The following is a 19,692-nucleotide window of genomic DNA, read 5'->3' as shown; positions in this document are numbered from 1 at the left end:
CAATATTAGGCCCACTGGAAACAGAGTTACCAAACTACCACTGGTTAACATTGATGGATATCATCTTTGAATGAACCTGCTCATGAATACCATTCGAGTTCTGTTCAGACAGGAAGAGTTTTATAGACTGTGAGTGGCAGACAATCATTAACTCTGGGATCTTAATTTGACCTATATTGTCACAGCAAAAGAATCCTGCAGCAACATGATTTGAATGTTTACTCCATAATGTTGCTTGATCAGTGGTTAGGCTATTAGCTGGCCAAAAGTAGCCTACATGAAAAGTGCAATACTGTTAATATAACTGTGTTAGTGTTGGTTTTCAGTGAATTCATGTAAATTACGAAACTGAGCAACAAAAGGGTGATCAAATTAAGATCCTACACCTGTACGTCATAAAAGTATAGGGACAGGGAAGGCCATAATCCCTGAACCCAGAACTAAATGAGCTAAGGCTGTCATAAGAGACTAGGAAGGCCATAACAGTGTTGTTTGGTTGGTTAGTTGTAGCTCCATTTCATGTTGTTTGGTTGGTTAGTTGTAGCTCCATTTCATGTTGTTTGGTTGGTTAGTTGTAGCTCCATTTCATGTTATTTGGTTGGTTAGTTGTAGCTCCATTTCATGTTGTTTGGTTGGTTAGTTGTAGCTCCATTTCATGTTGTTTGGTTGGTTAGTTGTAGCTCCATTTCATGTTGTTTGGTTGGTTAGTTGTAGCTCCATTTCATGTTGTTTGGTTGGTTAGTTGTAGCTCCATTTCATGTTGTTTGGTTGGTTAGTTGTAGCTATATTTCATGTTGTTTGGTTGGTTAGTTGTAGCTCCATTTCATGTTGTTTGGTTGGTTAGTTGTAGCTCCATTTCATGTTGTTTGGTTGGTTAGTTGTAGCTATATTTCATGTTGTTTGGTTGGTTAGTTGTAGCTCCATTTCATGTTGTTTGGTTGGTTAGTTGTAGCTCCATTTCATGTTGTTTGGTTGGTTAGTTGTAGCTATATTTCATGTTGTTTGGTTGGTTAGTTGTAGCTATATTTCATGTTGTTTGGTTGGTTAGTTGTAGCTCCATTTCATGTTGTTTGGTTGGTTAGTTGTAGCTCCATTTCATGTTGTTTGGTTGGTTAGTTGTAGCTCCATTTCATGTTGTTTGGTTGGTTAGTTGTAGCTCCATTTCATGTTGTTTGGTTGGTTAGTTGTAGCTCCATTTCATGTTGTTTGGTTGGTTAGTTGTAGCTCCATTTCATGTTGTTTGGTTGGTTAGTTGTAGCTCCATTTCATGTTGTTTGGTTGGTTAGTTGTAGCTATATTTCATGTTGTTTGGTTGGTTAGTTGTAGCTCCATTTCATGTTGTTTGGTTGGTTAGTTGTAGCTCCATTTCATGTTGTTTGGTTGGTTAGTTGTAGTTATATTTCATGTTGTTTGGTTGGTTAGTTGTAGCTCCATTTCATGTTGTTTGGTTGGTTAGTTGTAGCTCCATTTCATGTTGTTTGGTTGGTTAGTTGTAGCTATATTTCATGTTGTTTGGTTGGTTAGTTGTAGCTATATTTCATGTTGTTTGGTTGGTTAGTTGTAGCTCCATTTCATGTTGTTTGGTTGGTTAGTTGTAGCTCCATTTCATGTTGTTTGGTTGGTTAGTTGTAGCTCCATTTCATGTTGTTTGGTTGGTTAGTTGTAGCTCCATTTCATGTTGTTTGGTTGGTTAGTTGTAGCTCCATTTCATGTTGTTTGGTTGGTTAGTTGTAGTTATATTTCATGTTGTTTGACCTTTTTTTATTTATATCCATACAAAGGATACTGATTCATGATTTCGACTGGCTGAGAAAAGATTTCCCGTTCTAGATCTATGGATATAGAATGGGAAGTTGTTCATTCTAAATGTTCCGTTGCCAGTTCTTATCCATTGCTTGCGAGCCAACTACGGCTAACCCAGTCAAGTCAAACCATGCAGCTAGAATAACAGCAATGTTTCTGCATTCAATTTCTTTGTATGTATCCATAAAAACAATGTTGATTTTGACTGGCTGAGAAAAGATGTCCGTCCTGACACGTTAATTCTTAATAGGACAGTGGAGATCGAATGTCAATATTGAAACAATGTTGCAAATGTCAAGAGACAGACAGTGATGTTTGGACAAACCCCTGTTGTTATAAAACCCAAATGTTAAGCTAGAAACATGGGGGAAAAAATGTCAAGATGCTTTTTACAGTGGAAACCAAGTTAATGAATTGGCTGGCTGGGCTGATGAGACACTAGATGCGTAGAGATTTCTCAGATGGAACAGAAAACAAGATGTCCATTTTTATGTCATAGGCTTACCCCTGCTAAACTGTTTTTTTTGTGTATGGCTTAGAACACATCTCAACCAATCACAATGCTTGTTTTGACCAACCCGTTGTAGAAAGAAAGAAGGAAAGAGCGAGAACCAGAGGTTGTATGAGAGGCCAAACGGAGAGAGTGGGAGGCCAAGGGAGGTCTCTGAGATAAGGGAGGAAAGGGTTCTGCAACCAGCTGTCTCTCTCCAATCTCCCAGAGGTCAGATTACATAAAAAGCCTTAATCCGGGTTTAAGAGCCAGGCCAGTGGTGCAGGTCTGCCACAGGGCCTGGGCAGGGACAGAAATAAACCCACTAAAACCAAGTGGGGAGTGGTAGGCTGGCTGGGACCGTAGCACAATGGACTGCTGGAGCCAGGGGTTACCGGGGTTACCGGGGTTATTTCGGGTATTTTGGTGATGGAACTAGATGAGAGGATGTAACCACTCTCTGTGGTATTGTAATAAAAATACTGGTTTATATGGAGCTACCACTTCTGGTCTTTGTGAAGGCATACATGGTGATGGAAATGCCTTGGAATTGGGTTGAGTATTTGAAGAATTCTTCAAAAGGCGGCATGCAGAAAACAAATCATATAGACTCCAATCGGGTCCACACCTCCTGAGAGCCATCATGTGTGGCTGAAATGAGAATGTATTTTCTCTCGTGTGCCTGGTGGTGTGTTTGAATAGCTCTCCTACCATCCACCACCTTCTCCCTCATCCACTGCAGCACAATAGAATTAGGTCACAGACTCATGATTCATCCATGCCCCATCCATGCCTTCCAGTCAACTTGCTTTTTATTTCAACAGCTAGGCACCATTCTCAGACGGAACTCTATTTGAGACAGCGGCAGCATAAAAAAAAAAGACATTTAAAATCCAAAATCCTGTTTTATCTTCAAATGTGCCTATTGTGTCCCTTGGTTGAATGATATTTAATTTAATCCCAAACCGTTCACATTTGAATCTGAGCGCAATCAGTTATGTATTAGAATCTATTAGTAGGGTATGCAATTCAGGACACAATACCACTGTATTCAAGAGTGAGGCAACAGAGTGAAGGTTAATAAATGCGTCCGACCGAACACTACATTATCAAAACCAATTGTCTGTATTTGACCAACAGTGTTTTCAAGTATACTTTCAGTGCTCTGGACAATGTATGTGTTGACCATTCTCAATCCTCTCTGTTAACAGAGTTATTACATCAACAAGTTGGAAATAAAGAAACAGGGAGATAGAGAGAGAAAGAGGTAGAGAGAGAGAAAGAGAGAGGTAGAGAGAGTGATAGAGAAAGAGAGAGAAAGAGGTAGAGAGAGAGAGATAGAGATAGAAAGAGGTAGCGAGAGAGAGAGAGAGAGAGAGAAAGTGGTATAGAGAGAGAGGGGGGAGAGAGAGAGAGCGATAGAGATAGAAAGAGGTATATAGAGAGAGAAAGAGGTAGAGAGAGATGGAGATAGAGATAGAAAGAGGTAGAGAGAGAGAAAGTGGCAGAGAGAGAGAGCAGTATTTCTCGTGACATCTGATGTAGTTAGTAAGTGGGTCAGAGAGAGCTATGTTGAGCTGCAGAGCTGCTGGCCTCCTCCTCTATGGTGCTCTGCTATTGAATTAATCACGCTTTACGCTCGGGTGGACAACACCACGCACAAAATGGCTCTTCCTTTTCTTTCATCTCTCCCTTCGTCTGCTGCCCTGCCTGCCCTCAGCCCAGTGCAGAAAAGACAGCAGGCTGCAGCATCACTCCTGGAGAAGAAGCTTTACATCTGCCTGTCTTTCTTTTCATTCCTTGGCTCTTTAATGTAGAGCTAACAATGGAGGATGCCTCCTCTTATGTAGAACCACTGGACTGTGAGTGACCGAGAACACTTGACTAAATATGTCTGAAGAGGGCGGGCAGGAGAGAGCTCTGAGTGAGTACAGTCTCGGCCCCCTCCACTGAGACAGGTGAGAGACTTAAATAGAAGTGACGCCATCACTGATCACCTGAAATGATTCTGTCAGCAGTCAGAAAGGAAAGAAAGAAGAAAAGGAGAGAAAGATATGTGGGAGAATTGGGTGACATCACCCGGGAATGACAGACAGAGGCCATCCAGATGCCTTGATTAGTGCTGGGCAAAAGAAAGGAATGCACTGACTGGAAGTGGATCAGCACTGCAGTCTTATCATGCACTGTAGAAATGAGCCAGCAATTTTCTCTGCAGTGTTGCCTCACCTTATCCGGCCTCACCTCTACCCTTGCCTGCTTCCGGTCAGCTGTGTGTGAGTTGGTGCATGTGCATACAGTATGCTTGCTCAAGCTTTGACCAAAGAGAACATGCAATCAGTATCTTTAAGATGTCCTTATTAGAGATTGGAGATTGTGTTGGAAAATTTGTTTTGTTTGAAAATCTCCACCAAGTCAGAGACTGATTATATGAAACATCAAGCCAAAGGCTCTTACAGCGCACGTGAGAAAAAGACTGAGATCTGGAGGAATGGGAAAATGGAGGACAGAACTTGCAGTATAATCTAGGCCAAAGCCCCGTCATCTGTTCCATTTTAATCCACCGAGCTAGAGATATGCTGTTATGATTTTGATATAAACCCTCCAGAAGCATACACTTGTAAGCCAAAGCAGTAGAGAGAGGGAGACCACTAAACTGAGGGTGACTCAAGACGTTGTCTCTTCACAAACAGTGCACCCCACATTCATATACTCTGTACGTTTGCCTGCTCCGACTCTAATTGACCCCGATTCTACAAATGACCTTTGAGCTCAATCATAGTGTAATTAATAGAGCATGCCTTAACACACAAGCAAACTAGAAAAGGGAATACATATGTTACGCATGGCACACAAATCGTATCTGCATTCTCTTTGGTTGGCCACGTTTGCTGGCAAAGATAAGAGATGAGTGACGCAGCATTGTCATTTGTTATGAGGAGCCAAGAGAAACGTCAGCCAGGGGATCCAGTCCATTCTACAGTCTGAACGCACTAAACAGACTTTTCATTAGGAAAATAGCTGCAGTGAACTACTCACTAAAAGCAAGTCAGCACCCTCAAATAGCACCGATATGCCGATTCAATCACCTCTCACCTCTAACCTTTTAGACGGCCTATGTTGAGCCTTAAGGATGTCCTATGTATCCTCAATACCATGAGGACTTCACAGAAGGAAACCCCATATGAAGAACTCCATCTACTTTCATGAACCGTCTCCTGCATGACTGAGCCTGTCACTAAAATCATCATTCTACTTCGTGGCGGCAGGGTAGCCTAGTGGTTAGAGCGTTGGGCTAGTAACCGGAAGGTTGCAAGTTCAAATCCCCGAGCTGACAAGGTACAAATCTGTCATTCTGCCCCTAACCCACTGTTCCTAGGCCGTCATTGAAAATAAGAATTTGTTCTTAATTTACTTGCCTAGTTAAATAAAGGTAAAATTTAAAAAATTAAATTCTAATAGATTGGAATGCTGGATTCAAAATGCCCTGCTGTCAGTAAGTAAGGGCCACAGTGGACAACAAACATGTTCATATTAGATATTCAAGTTGAACTTGTGTTGCTGTTGGAAAATAAAATAACCAAATATACTTGTTGTTGTACCGAAGAGACAGAATTGCACCCACCCAAGTTGTCAGATCTTCCTTTGAAAAATAAACTCTTACATGGGGGACAATGAATATAGAATGTGTTGTAGATGCAGTACACTGAGATGTGAGCAGCAGCTCTGGTCTCATCTGACGCTAACTAGGCTTTTGTTGCCGTGTGATTGGGGGGGAGAAGGGGGAGGTGGGGAGTGGGCGTCCTCTCCTCTACCCGGCTGTGACAGTACACTCTAGAGCTGTCACTCTAGATCAGCCGCCCCCTCGCTGAGACCTCAGCCTACATCACAGTCAAAACGGGGGCGACCACTCACTCCCTCTCACTGTGTAGTGCCCTCACCAGGCCAGGCGACACTGGAGAGAAGAGAGGGATGGGGCATGGGTGGCCCCAAAAACACTTGTCACTGTCCCCTAATTAGAATCCAATCACAAAATGGGGTTGTAAAATGTGCCATTGCCTACGATGGGGATAGAGAATGTAGACCCCGTTTTGCGTTGTAGCATACCATGTTGTACTGTGGCTGTGGTGGTAAAAGAAGAGCGTGCGGTCGGCCATCTTAGATTTCCCACAAATGTACATGAGATCACAGCTTGTCACTAAGTCAAGGCTCCGCTGAATGAGCATGCATGGATTTACAGATCACAGTCATGTTAAATGGGTCGAGTGTAAACACATATCTTTTTTTATAATTTTGAAATTCTATAATATAATTTTTGATCGTAGTATTTTTACTTCCTTGATAGATTACAATGATATTTCGTTTTCTAAATTCCAATACTAATATTAATTTGATCATTTCAACAACAAAAAATAGTGCCAGCCATCGGTATTGTTATTTGAGATGTCGATTATGCAATATTTTAACAATTATGTGATCTTTTTAAACCTGTCCTAACCATTACGGAGGAAACGTACATTCCAACGATTTGGTGCTTCCTTAGTTCAATCCCACGGTTCACATGAATTAGTGATAATGCCAAATGACACGTTGACTGTTCCTACAGACCAAAAACACCATCAAGAGAGCTAATTTGATAGTGAGGATGATTGGGATAATGGTCGTGAGGACTAGATACATCCATCTCATGGGCTATCAGGTTCTGTTACCATTCAGTGTGGACAAGGTCAGCGGAACCTATCGCAATAGAACAACGCCACTTCTGATCTGCGAAACATCACAATGTCATTAGAACCCACCTTAAAGGAACAATTAACCGATAATTCCATTAAACAATTAGCCCCAATTTATACGATCACAAGGGTGAGTCAATAGCAGGGAACATGGAGGGACCACAAAGAGAGGGGTCCAACCAACCAACAAGCTAACCGGCGATTCTCAAGGGAATACAGAAATACTTTCACAGCACACACATGGGGTCGCAACACCCTTTGTATTTGCCTAATGAAGGACACACTAAGAGCAACGGCTAAAACAATGGAGTCAGATCGATGTCCACTGTATTACAAAACAAAGGGGTTTCAAATGACGATGGGATTGAGATAATAAACTCGCAACATGTCAACGGCTGTTGTTCCCGCGCCACTTAACGATAACTCTACAGACATTCATTAATTATTGAAGACATTTCCCAACTCAACATTGGCCAATATCTCCTGCTGCCAGTTTAAAGCCAGGAGACTACCCATGAAGCCTTTTTTACATATGGTTTAACACTAGCCTACTGTACGTACATATGATACAGTCAATTGCACTATTTTACATTTCCACCATATATGTTTATAAAAATAAATGCATATTTGAATAGTAACAATATGACCATTGGACTCATCAGAGGCCTTCCTCAAACCTGATCTAGGTGCTGAAAAATAGGCATTACCTTCGTGCAGCGTAAAACAGATGGCGACCACTTTCGACGTTTCGCAAAAGATTAAAAAAACACAGAATGAAAATGATTTTTTCCCTCTCCCCTTTGCTATACCCAGTCTGAATCGGGATATCTGATTGGTTGGAAAGGCCAAATCACATGGGCGAGACAGAGAACCCGTGACGTGATCCCTCTCTAAATAAAATGACGAAATGAAACAGCCTTGCATCCTAGCCGAACAATTTGTGGCAGTGTGATACCCTGACTACACGGACGATGTTGTGGTCTACTGTAAATAGGCTGTATGATGAGGCGGGATGGGGTCACCATCCCCCCTCCCCGACCCCCAAACGGAACAAAGGGGGTGCCTAGTGAGGCACACTGGCATTGGGGCATGTCTACGGAGGCGGGGTGTCAAAGTCTGCAGAGCCACCCCCAGGCACTCGCCTGTCCTGTAGGTCAATTGTTCACCCACCAACCCACCAACTCACAAACCCACCAACTCACAAACCCACCAACCCACCAACCAACCAACCCACCAATCCACCAATCCACCAACTCACCAACTCACCAACCCACCAACCCACCAATCCACCAACTCACCAACCCACCAACTCACCAACTCACAAACCCACCAACCCACCAACTCACCAACTCACCAACCCACCAACCCACCAATCCACCAACTCACCAACCCACCAATCCACCAACTCACCAACTCACAAACCCACCAACCCACCAACTCACCAACTCACCAACTCACCAACCCACCAACCCACCAATCCACCAACTCACCAACTCACCAACCCACCAATCCACCAACTCACCAACTCACAAACCCACCAACCCACCAACTCACCAACTCACCAACCCACCAACCCACCAATCCACCAACTCACCAACTCACCAACCCACCGATCCACCGCCTTCTTCTCTTGCTGATTATGAACACAACACCCAAAGTATTTTCAGATACAACAACCGCCAAGGAACACCAGCACAAACCCACAGACCCCCAACGTCTGTGACAAGGGACTACAAGGGTTAGTGGTTGGTTTGTGGGTTGGGGTGGTGGTCTGTGTGCCCTGGAGGATGAGGCTGGTAGAGAGATGGCGATACAGAGGTCAAAGCCCAAACCCCACATCACATGTCTGTCGTAACATCCAGCCGCCCTCGAACCAACCTGGCTCCTCCCGGCTGGCTTTTAATCTGCGTGTGTGTGTGAGTGTTTGTGGAATTACAGGGAGCTTTAGAGGCATCCCGTCCAGATTATCCAATCCAGCTAAAATCCAACCCTGTGTCAGATGGACAGTTGTGCAGGGACCCCAGCAGCACAGACAGAATGTAGGGTTTAGGGGGTGGAGGGTTTGAGGGGGGCGATGTGGGCGACGGGGGTACAGGCATTGGATTAGGGGCAACACAAACAATGAGGAGCGTGTCCCACCTAAATTTCAATTGTTCAGAGGGAAGCAAGAAGCATATCTCGGTTTAAATATGTCCTCTTAAACACTCAACATCTATCTATCTATCCCCCCAAAAAACACCCGCCCTACCGCCCCGCCTGTCGATTGGCCCATGGGAGAATACCACAAATAGAGCATTAAATTTGCTCCACATTGAATCACAAGAGGCCGAGAGAGGCACAGTGTCACAGGGAATCTGCTTAATATTCAAATAACGCTGCTGGCTCTCCTTCAAAACCAAGAGTACATGGTGGAAGCCCCACAGACACAGACTTGAACTTTACCATTTTTCCTCATGTCATTAAGGCCTTGTCCCCATAGTTTAGACAGCGTCCTCTCCTCGTCTCCTTCCTTTAGGGCCCACTGGTCTGAAAGGACTTGATAGGTGAAAGTGATATTGTGGAACTGGGAAACCTGTCCCAGTCGTTGCACCTATCAGTGCTCATGAAGGAAAGGAAATAAGGAAGGAAATACATTTGAGAGTATTGGGACATGACCAATGTATTCCTCCATATCCCAAGGCAGTTACAGTGCATGTTTTACTATAAACATATACAAACCCCTATAGCATCCACACATACTAGTTATGGGCTTGAGATGGCAGGGATATTTACATCTCAAGTCCATGCAAAAGGTCCAGAGTGAGTCTTGTAGAAGGCCTCTTTACCTAGTAGTATTCATATGGTCAGGCAGTATACAGTATCTTACCGGTTCAGATGAAGGGAAAGTTCCAGAGGAGGAGATGGAGGTTCAGTTTGGGACCAGACAAACATGGAGGGCAACGGACACTCTGAGGTATGGGCTGGCTGGCCTGCTTCTATATGTAAACTTTCCCTCATAGCCTCCAGCAAGGTGACCAGCCCAACCCAGCCCAACCCAGACTAGCCCTCGGTGGGAGAAGCACCCTCCCCATAGCCACCCCAGTCCCCTGTCAGGAACAGGCAGGCCTGATGGAGGCAGAAGGGCGTGAAGGACAGAGGGAGCGAGGGAGAGAGGGATCCGGAGGAACAGTCGATCCCGCCAGTGATTGTTGACGTGGTGACTGAAGGAGGCGGGGCTGAGGTACCAAATAATGAGTGTTGTGTGAGTGTGTCTATGTGTGTGTGTTTGTGTGTGTGTGTGTGTGTGTGTGTGTGGGGGGGGGGGGGGGGGTCACAAAGGGACTTTTTGGGGAGGTGATTATCTAAGCACTTCCCCTGACCCAATGAACATTTTATATCAATACTCAATACTTTTTATACAACCAACTGACGTATCCTGGGCTGCAGGATCATTAAAAACGTCATTATTGATTGCGGAGAAGCCACAAGCCACATGCCCCTGGTCCCATGCATTGTCTACAGTACCTAACAAACAGACACTGAATAAGATTTGTCTTACAACACACTTTACAGCCAGGCAGAATGGTGCTTTAACAAGTTTAACAAGGTAAAGTTATCTATATGGATTTCGCCTATTGGATAGGATTAAATGCATAGAAATAGAATGAATAGGACAGACGTATCACTGACTTGAAACTGGGCCCTGATGTCCGGTATTGATCATAGAATAGAGTCGTGTAATCTTTGACCATCTTTTCATCCCAATGATCAGCATTATACACCCGTGGGGATAAGAGTGCACGGCACTTCTTTCTGTCTCAGGCAAAACAACAGACCTCCTCTGCCGGGCAGCTTCCTCTCCCCTCCCCTTCTAAAAGCATCCCCTTCCCCTCTGTGCCCCCACAGCCCCATAATCCACACCAACAATCCCAGACCCTAATGGAAAATATGGCCTGACCCTCTCCACTGATGTGGTCAATGCAGCCAGTAATGGGTCCACATTGCCTTGCAGCTAAAACCAATAATGAATGGGGTGAAATGGAACTTTAACCGTGTTGGTCTGTCTCTTGTGTCACGTGTCGTATGTGGTCTTCCTTTAGTAATGCCAGCGTCCATATATACAGAGGAATAGTCCTTTCAACTTCTAATCAAACGCAACATTCACTGACGCTATTCACCTCCTCAACAGATTGGTGTTTTTGAGACATAATTTCTCAATGCGCAATTTGTAGATTTGTCAGTGTTCTATAAGACATTATAAACCGGGTGGTTCAAACCCTGAATGCTGATTGGCTGACAGCCGTGGTATATCAGACCGTATACCACTGGTATGATAAAACATTTATTTTTTATAAAAAAATAATAGCAATAAGGCGCCTCAGTGGTTTGTGGTAAATGGCCAATATACCACGGCTAAGGGCTGTATCCAGGCACTCCGCACTGCGTTGTGCATAAGACCAACCCTTAGACGTGATATATTGACTATATACCACACACCCCTTGGGCGTTATTGCTTAAATAACATATCCTATGCAGTACAAGTTACACTAATCCAATCAAATGACCACATTCATGGAAAATCCATCCATGGTTAGAATTAGTGATGATATCAGACATGTGGGTTAAACGGTTTAGTGCTATGTGATGACATCAGACATGTAGGTCAGGACAGAGACTATAACCAGCCAGAGTACAGCACCACCATGAATACAGGACAGAGATTATGACCAGCCAAAGTACAGCACCACCATGAATACAGGACAACAGGACAGAGATTATAACCAGCCAAAGTACAGCACCACCATGAATACAGGACAACAGGACAGAGATTATAACCAGCCAATTTACTGCAGCACCATGAATACAGGACAACAGGACAGAGATTATAACCAGCCAATTTACTGCAGCACCATGAATACAGGACAACAGGACAGAGATTATAACCAGCCAAAGTACAGCGCCACCATGAATACAGGACAACAGGACAGAGATTATAACCAGCCAATTTACTGCAGCACCATGAATACAGGACAACAGGACAGAGATTATAACCAGCCAATTTACTGCAGCACCATGAATACAGGACAGAGATTATAACCAGCCAGAGTACTGCACCACCATGGATACAGGACAGAGATTATAACCAGCCAGAGTATTGCACCACCATGGATACAGGACAGAGATTATAACCTGCCAGAGTACTGCACCACCATGGATACAGGACAGAGATTATAACCAGCCAGAGTACTGCACCACCATGAATAAAGGACAACAGGACAGAGATTATAACCAGCCAGAGTACTGCACCACCATGGATACAGGACAACAGGACAGAGATTATAACCAGACAGAGTACTGCACCACCATGGATACAGGACAGAGATTATAACCAGCCAGAGTACTGCACCACCATGAATACAGGACAACAGGACAGAGATTATAACCAGCCAGAGTACTGCACCACCATGGATATAGGACAGAGATTATAACCAGCCAGAGTACTGCACCACCATGGATACAGGACAGAGATTATAACCAACCAGAGTACTGCACCACCATGGATATAGGACAGAGATTATAACCAGCCAGAGTACTGCACCACCATGGATATAGGACAGAGATTATAACCAGCCAGAGTACTGCACCATCATGGATATAGGACAGAGATTATAACCAGCCAGAGTACTGCACCACCATGGATACAGGACAACAGGACAGAGATTATAACCAGCCAGAGTACTGCACCACCATGGCTACAGGACAGAGATTATAACCAGCCAGAGTACTGCACCACCATGAATACAGGACAACAGGACAGAGATTATAACCAGCCAGAGTACTGCACCACCATGGATACAGGACAACAGGACAGAGATTATAACCAGCCAGAGTACTGCACCACCATGGCTACAGGACAGAGATTATAACCAGCCAGAGTACTGCACCACCATGGATATAGGACAGAGATTATAACCAGCCAGAGTACTGCACCACAATGGATATAGGACAGAGATTATAACCAGCCAGAGTACTGCACCACCATGGATACAGGACAGAGATTATAACCAGCCAGAGTACTGCACCACCATGGATATAGGACAGAGATTATAACCAGCCAGAGTACTGCAACACCATGGATACAGGACAGAGATTATAACCAGCCAGAGTACTGCACCACCATGAATACAGGACAACAGGACAGAGATTATAACCAGACAGAGTACTGCACCACCATGGATACAGGACAACAGGACAGAGATTATAACCAGCCAGAGTACTGCACCACCATGGATATAGGACAGAGATTATAACCAGCCAGAGTACTGCACCACCATGGATATAGGACAGAGATTATAACCTGCCAGAGTACTGCACCACCATGGATATAGGACAGAGATTATAACCAGCCAGAGTACTGCACCACCATGGATACAGGACAGAGATTATAACCAGCCAGAGTACTGCACCACCATGGATACAGGACAGAGATTATAACCAGCCAGAGTACTGCACCACCATGGATATAGGACAGAGATTATAACCAGCCAGAGTACTGCACCACCATGGATACAGGACAGAGATTATAACCAACCAGAGTACTGCACCGCCATGAATACAGGACAACAGGACAGAGATTATAACCAGCCAGAGTACTGCACCACCATGGATACAGGACAACAGGACAGAGATTATAACCAGCCAGAGTACTGCACCACCATGGCTACAGGACAGAGATTATAACCAGCCAGAGTACTGCACCACCATGGATATAGGACAGAGATTATAACCAGCCAGAGTACTGCACCACCATGGATATAGGACAGAGATTATAACCAGCCAGAGTACTGCACCACCATGGATACAGGACAGAGATTATAACCAGCCAGAGTACTGCACCACCATGGATATAGGACAGAGATTATAACCAGCCAGAGTACTGCACCACCATGGATATAGGACAGATATTATAACCAGCCAGAGTACTGCACCATCATGGATATAGGACAGAGATTATAACCAGCCAGAGTACTGCACCACCATGGATACAGGACAACAGGACAGAGATTATAACCAGTCAGAGTACTGCACCACCATGGATATAGGACAGAGATTATAACCAGCCAGAGTACTGCACCACCATGGATATAGGACAGATATTATAACCAGCCAGAGTACTGCACCATCATGGATATAGGACAGAGATTATAACCAGCCAGAGTACTGCACCACCATGGATATAGGACAGGGATTATAACCAGCCAGAATACTGCACCACCATGGATACAGGACAACAGGACAGAGATTATAACCAGTCAGAGTACTGCACCACCATGGATACAGGACAACAGGACAGAGATTATAACCAGCCAGAGTACTGCACGACCATGGATATAGCACAGAGATTATAACCAGCCAGAGTACTGCACCACCATGGATATAGTACAGAGATTATAACCAGCCAGAGTACTGCACCACCATGGATACAGGACAGAGATTACAACCTGCCAGAGTACTGCACCACCATGGATATAGGACAGAGATTATAACCAGCCAGAGTACTGCACCACCATGGATACAGGACAGAGATTATAACCAGCCAGAGTACTGCACCACCATGGATACAGGACAGAGATTATAACCAGCCAGAGTACTGCACCACCATGGATATAGTACAGAGATTATAACCAGCCAGAGTACTGCACCACCATGGATACAGGACAGAGATTATAACCTGCCAGAGTACTGCACCACCATGGATATAGGACAGAGATTATAACCAGCCAGAGTACTGCACCACCATGGATATAGGACAGAGATTATAACCTGCCAGAGTACTGCACCACCATGGATATAGGACAGAGATTATAACCTGCCAGAGTACTGCACCACCATGGATACAAGACAGAGATTATAACCAGCCAGAGTACTGCGGGGTGCAGCTAGTGGAAGCGCTAGTGGTACTCTGTAATATCTGTCTCTTCCATTAAGGATCTGCAGAGGGCACAGAAGAGAGAGGGGACTTTGTCTCCCTTTGTGTTTAGATGGATAAAGCTACATGTACCATGCTCTAGGGTCTCTCTCTCTGTGTTCTACTCTCTCCTTTCCCTCCTCTCTCTCTTTTTTCTCCTCCCTCTCTCTCTACGACTGTCTTCTCGTAGGGTATCTGAAGCATACATCACCTGTTTTGAGATGATTAATGACTGTGTACATTTTGCTGGTAGTTGAGAGAGACGTGTGTGTGTGTGCCTGTTTATACCTGCGCTGTTGATGCAGGGGTCAATGGAAACACTTTGTCTAATACTGCCGACACATTAGTGTGATATAAATTGAACTTGACCACGTCAGTTGAACTGGCACCCGGAGCATCTCACCCACATGTACAGAGGGAGGTGGCATGTTCTCCCCCGTAGGTCTTCAATCTCATAGCTTGGTGACCGGGACGACTATACAAACACTGTAGAATACATCACAGAAGGGCCCAAGTAAGAGGCTTCTAATCATACCGTACGTATCCCCATTCACCACACACTTGTGTGGCACAGTGAGCACTTAAAGCTTGGAGACTGGGACACATGCTTATCCCTGACAAGTAGGCTACAGACCACACACACAGACACCAAATGCACAAGAAATGACACACAAATGCCTGCACTTGCACACTCCTGCACTGACTGGCCGTAAACTAAAGCTACCAGTGTGGCCGAGCCAGTTGCGGTGACAAAGGACACAAGTTACCCTGGGTGTCAGAGGGAGAGTGGCCTTAGCCCCAAGTGTGTGTGTGTATGTGTGTGTGTGTGTGTGTGTGTGTGTGTGTGTGTGTGTGTGTGTGTGTGTGTGTGTGTGTGTGTGTGTGTGTGTGCGCGCGCGTGCGTGCGTGTGTGTTGACAGTGGCACAACAAACAGACAGAGGCGAGATGCAAAGAAAGTCACCAGACCCTCAGAGATGGCCCTTTGCAACCCTGGCACTACACATTCAACTCTGCAACAGCTTGGGTATAGGCCTTGGGTATAGGCCTTGGGTGTAGGCCTTGGGTGTAGGCCTTGGGTATAGACCTTGGGTGTAGGCCTTGGGTATAGGCCTTGGGTATAGGCCTTGGGTATAGGCCTTGGGTGTAGGCCTTGGGTATAGGCCTTGGGTATAGGCCTTGGGTATAGGCCTTGAGTATAGGCCTTGGGTGTAGGCCTTGGGTATAGGCCTTGGGTATAGGTCTTGGGTATAGGCCTTGGGTATAGGCCTATGGACTACACTGGACATCTTTAGTTAAGCATAGACTTAATGTGCTTTTAATAGAAAAAAACTAAAGAGGAGTGGGCAGGGCAGGGCAGGGGAGGGAGGGCAGGGGAGGGGTAAGGAGGGACTTACCACAGACAAGCTAGACCACTGGGATCAGGACATGGGCAGTGGTTGTGTTTGGAGGAGGGGGAGCTAGGTGGCTGACAGACTGGTTCAGATCATCAGCTCCAGCAAGACCAGCATCAACCCATTCTAGAGAGAGGAGTAAAACATAAGAACCATTAAGAATACATACATACAACTGTTACCACTTTTTTTAAATTCCAGATATATTTGAATATATATGACTGAAACGCTGTATTGTAAAATAGAGCATACTGTAAAATAAATCATTTCAGCCCACATTAAAAAATGCTTCAGTTTACTAGAGAGTACTACAGTACTTACTATATCATTTTGTAGTAAACTCTAGTATACTGTAGAATACTATACTACACACTGAAGTATGCCTCAATCATGTGTAGTATTACTATATCATTTTGTAGTACATCATAGAATACAATAGTAAATACTACAGTATACTATAGTCAGCAAAATCACTACAGTAAATACTACAGTAATGTCTGCAAAAACACTACAGTTTTTAAACTATATAAATACTACAGTAATTAATTTGCACACAGTATAACCTGCCCATTCCCCTCCCCCATGTCTCAATTTGTGCCAACCATAAGTAAGAAACCTACATGCCAAGAATAGCCCATATATAGTGTTTCTTACAGGTTATAGAAAAGAGCAGAAGTGATGAACTATCTGTTCAGAACCACTCCTACCTACCTACAGGTTATGGAACATCTCATCTTTTAGTATTTCTCCAGTAGGTGAAAGCCTCCACTTCTAGGTCAAAGATAATACAACTGGGGCCCGAAATCGGCTCTGGCATTTTTAACATTTTGGCCCATATTTTTCCTTGAGGCCCGCATGAAGGCCCATTTTTTTTATTGAGGCCCCCCAACGGCCCATTTTATTCCTTGAGGCCCCCTATATTATTCAGATAAAGAGAATTTTGCACAACAAACCCAAGTTAGACAGGCCCAATGGGCTAAAACTGGACCAGCCCATCTGGCATTTGCACAAAATGCAAGATGGTCAGTCCACCCCTGGCTAAAAGGCAGAACAAACACCATACAGTATGTGGACCTACACCATTAGTGTATGCATAAATGGCTTTCATCATTAGTAAACTCAACAAAAACTCAAATTAGTAGCATTCTCTTCTGCTGCTGAAAATAACAGCCTCCTTATATTGTGTGAAAAAGTGTATGCGTGTGTGTGTGCGTGTGCGTGTGTGTGTGTTGATTATCAGCCTAATGGGTAATGTCAGAAGATCATGCTGTTCTTACCAAAGAGGGGTCCATGTCATGGGACCCTGTCTTATCCCACATTCCAGAATAACATGGAAGATTCCACCTCTCCACTTCAGATCCACCCGGAGACTAGAGAAAGAGTCAAACATTTGCAGGCAGGGGTTAAATGTGAGTTTTGATTGAACATGGATTATCTCAATCAACCGCTTTTCCATGATTATTTCTGATTTCCCCTATTGGACCCCCTGAAACGCTTTAGATAGAATTGACCATAATATAGATGATGACATTGTCTCTAGATCTTGATTAGATAGTCGGCTAGACAGTGGGAGGTCAGCGGATGTCGTCAACATCAATGTGCCATAACACAATGATAACCTGCCACTCTGAGGGTGGTTTAGGACAAGTCGTATGTGTTCAATGTGCTTGGCCTGCCAAAGGAAAGGAGTAATTTTACCGCTGTGGCTGCTGTTTCAACAGGATAACAGTGACCTCTGTTGGTCGCTGTGTTCAAATACAACTCACTGTTGGACTGAGGACAGAAATGCTCTGAATGCAATATGCTATTACATCAGAACGCTTCTTAGCAAAGCCTACCACGATGAATCAGACTGTTTCATATTTTATGACTTCTAAAAGGAAGTCCTGTGCTGTCTTCTGCCCCTTCCCACTTTCTCCACCTTAAAGGGGCAATCAGCAGTTGCTACATACAGTTGAAGTCAGAAGTTTACATACACTTAGGTTGGAGTCATTAAAACTTGTTTTTCAACCACTCCGAAAACGTTCTTGTTAACGAACTATAGTTTTGGCAAGTCGGTTAGGACATCTACTTTGTGCATGACACAAGTAATTTTTCCAACAACTGTTTACAGACAGATTATTTCACTTATAATTCACTGTATCACAATTCCAGTGGGTCAGACGTTTACATACACTAAGTTGACTGTGCCTTTAAACAGCTTGGAAAAGTCCAGAAAATGATGTCATGGCATTAGAAGCTTCTGATAGGCCAATGGACATCATTTGAGTCAATTGGAGGTGTACCTGTGGATGTATTTCAAGGCCTACCTTCAAACTCAGTGCCTCTTTGCTTGACATCATGGGAAAATCAAAAGAAATCAGCCAAGAAAAATAATTGTAGACCTCCACAAGTCTAGTTCATCCTTGGGAGAAATTTCCAAATGACTAGGTACCACGTTCATCTGTACAAACAATAGCACACAAGTATAAACACCATGGGACCACGCAGCTGTCATACCGCTCAGCAAGGAGACATGTTCTGTCTCCTAGAGATGAACGTACTGTGGTGCGAAAAGTGAAAATCAATCCCAGAACAACAGCAAAGGACCTTGTGAAGATGCTGGAGGAAACAGGTACAAAAGTATCTATATCTACAGTAAAACGAGTCCTATATAGACATAACCTGAAAGGCCGCTCAGCAAGGAAGAGGCCACTTCTCCAAAACCTCCATAAAAAAGCCAGACTAGGGTTTCCAACTGCACATGGGGACAAAGATCATACTTTTTGGAGAAATGTACTCTGGTCTGATGAAACAAAAATAGAACTGTTTGGTCATAATGACCATCATTATGCTTGGAGGAAAAAGGGGGATGCTTGCAAGCCGAAGAACACCACCATCCCAACCGTGAAGCACGGGGGTGACAGCATCATATTGTGGGAGTGCTTTGCTGCAGGGGGGACTGGTGCATTTCACAAAATAGATGGGATCATGAGGAAAGAAAATGATGTGGATATATTGAAGCAACATCTCAAGACATCAAGTTAAAGCTTGGTCGCAAATGGGTCTTCCAAATGGACAATGACCCCAAGCATACTTCCAAAGTTGTGGCAAAATGGCTTAAGGACAACAAAGTCATTGGAGTGGCCATCACAAAGCCCTGACCTCAATCCCATAGAAAATTTGTGGGCAGAACTGAAAAAGCGTGTGCGAGCAAGAAGTCCTACAAACCTGACTCAGTTACACCGGCTCTGTCAGGAGGAATGGGCCAAAATTCACCCAACTTCTTGTGGGAAGCTTGTGGAAGGCTACCCAAAACATTTGACCCAAGTTAAACAATTAAAGGCAAT

The 19,692-nt window shown here is 44.2% G+C and overlaps 1 protein-coding gene across 21 annotated transcripts in view; it reads right to left on the bottom strand.

Annotated features, from left to right (window-relative positions):
- Positions 1 to 19,692, bottom strand: part of LOC139412881 (poly(rC)-binding protein 3-like) — a 32,013-nt gene that overhangs the window by 7,624 nt on the left and 4,697 nt on the right. For 7 of the 21 annotated variants that reach the window (XM_071159693.1, XM_071159691.1, XM_071159694.1 and 4 more), the window contains exon 1: positions 7,731 to 7,941. The gene's annotated coding sequence lies outside the window, so the exon portion shown is untranslated. Of the gene's footprint in view, positions 1 to 7,730; positions 7,949 to 9,465; positions 9,614 to 9,889; positions 10,150 to 16,366; positions 16,490 to 17,640; positions 17,734 to 19,692 lie in introns of those variants that run through there. The other 14 variants (XM_071159682.1, XM_071159687.1, XM_071159686.1 and 11 more) reach the window with 8 other exon arrangements.

Source organism: Oncorhynchus clarkii, chromosome 7 (assembly GCF_045791955.1).
Source record: "Oncorhynchus clarkii lewisi isolate Uvic-CL-2024 chromosome 7, UVic_Ocla_1.0, whole genome shotgun sequence".
NCBI classification, from domain to species: Eukaryota; Metazoa; Chordata; class Actinopteri; order Salmoniformes; family Salmonidae; genus Oncorhynchus; species Oncorhynchus clarkii.
Note: the sequence above shows the minus strand (reverse complement) of the source record. Positions and strands in the feature narration are given on the sequence as shown.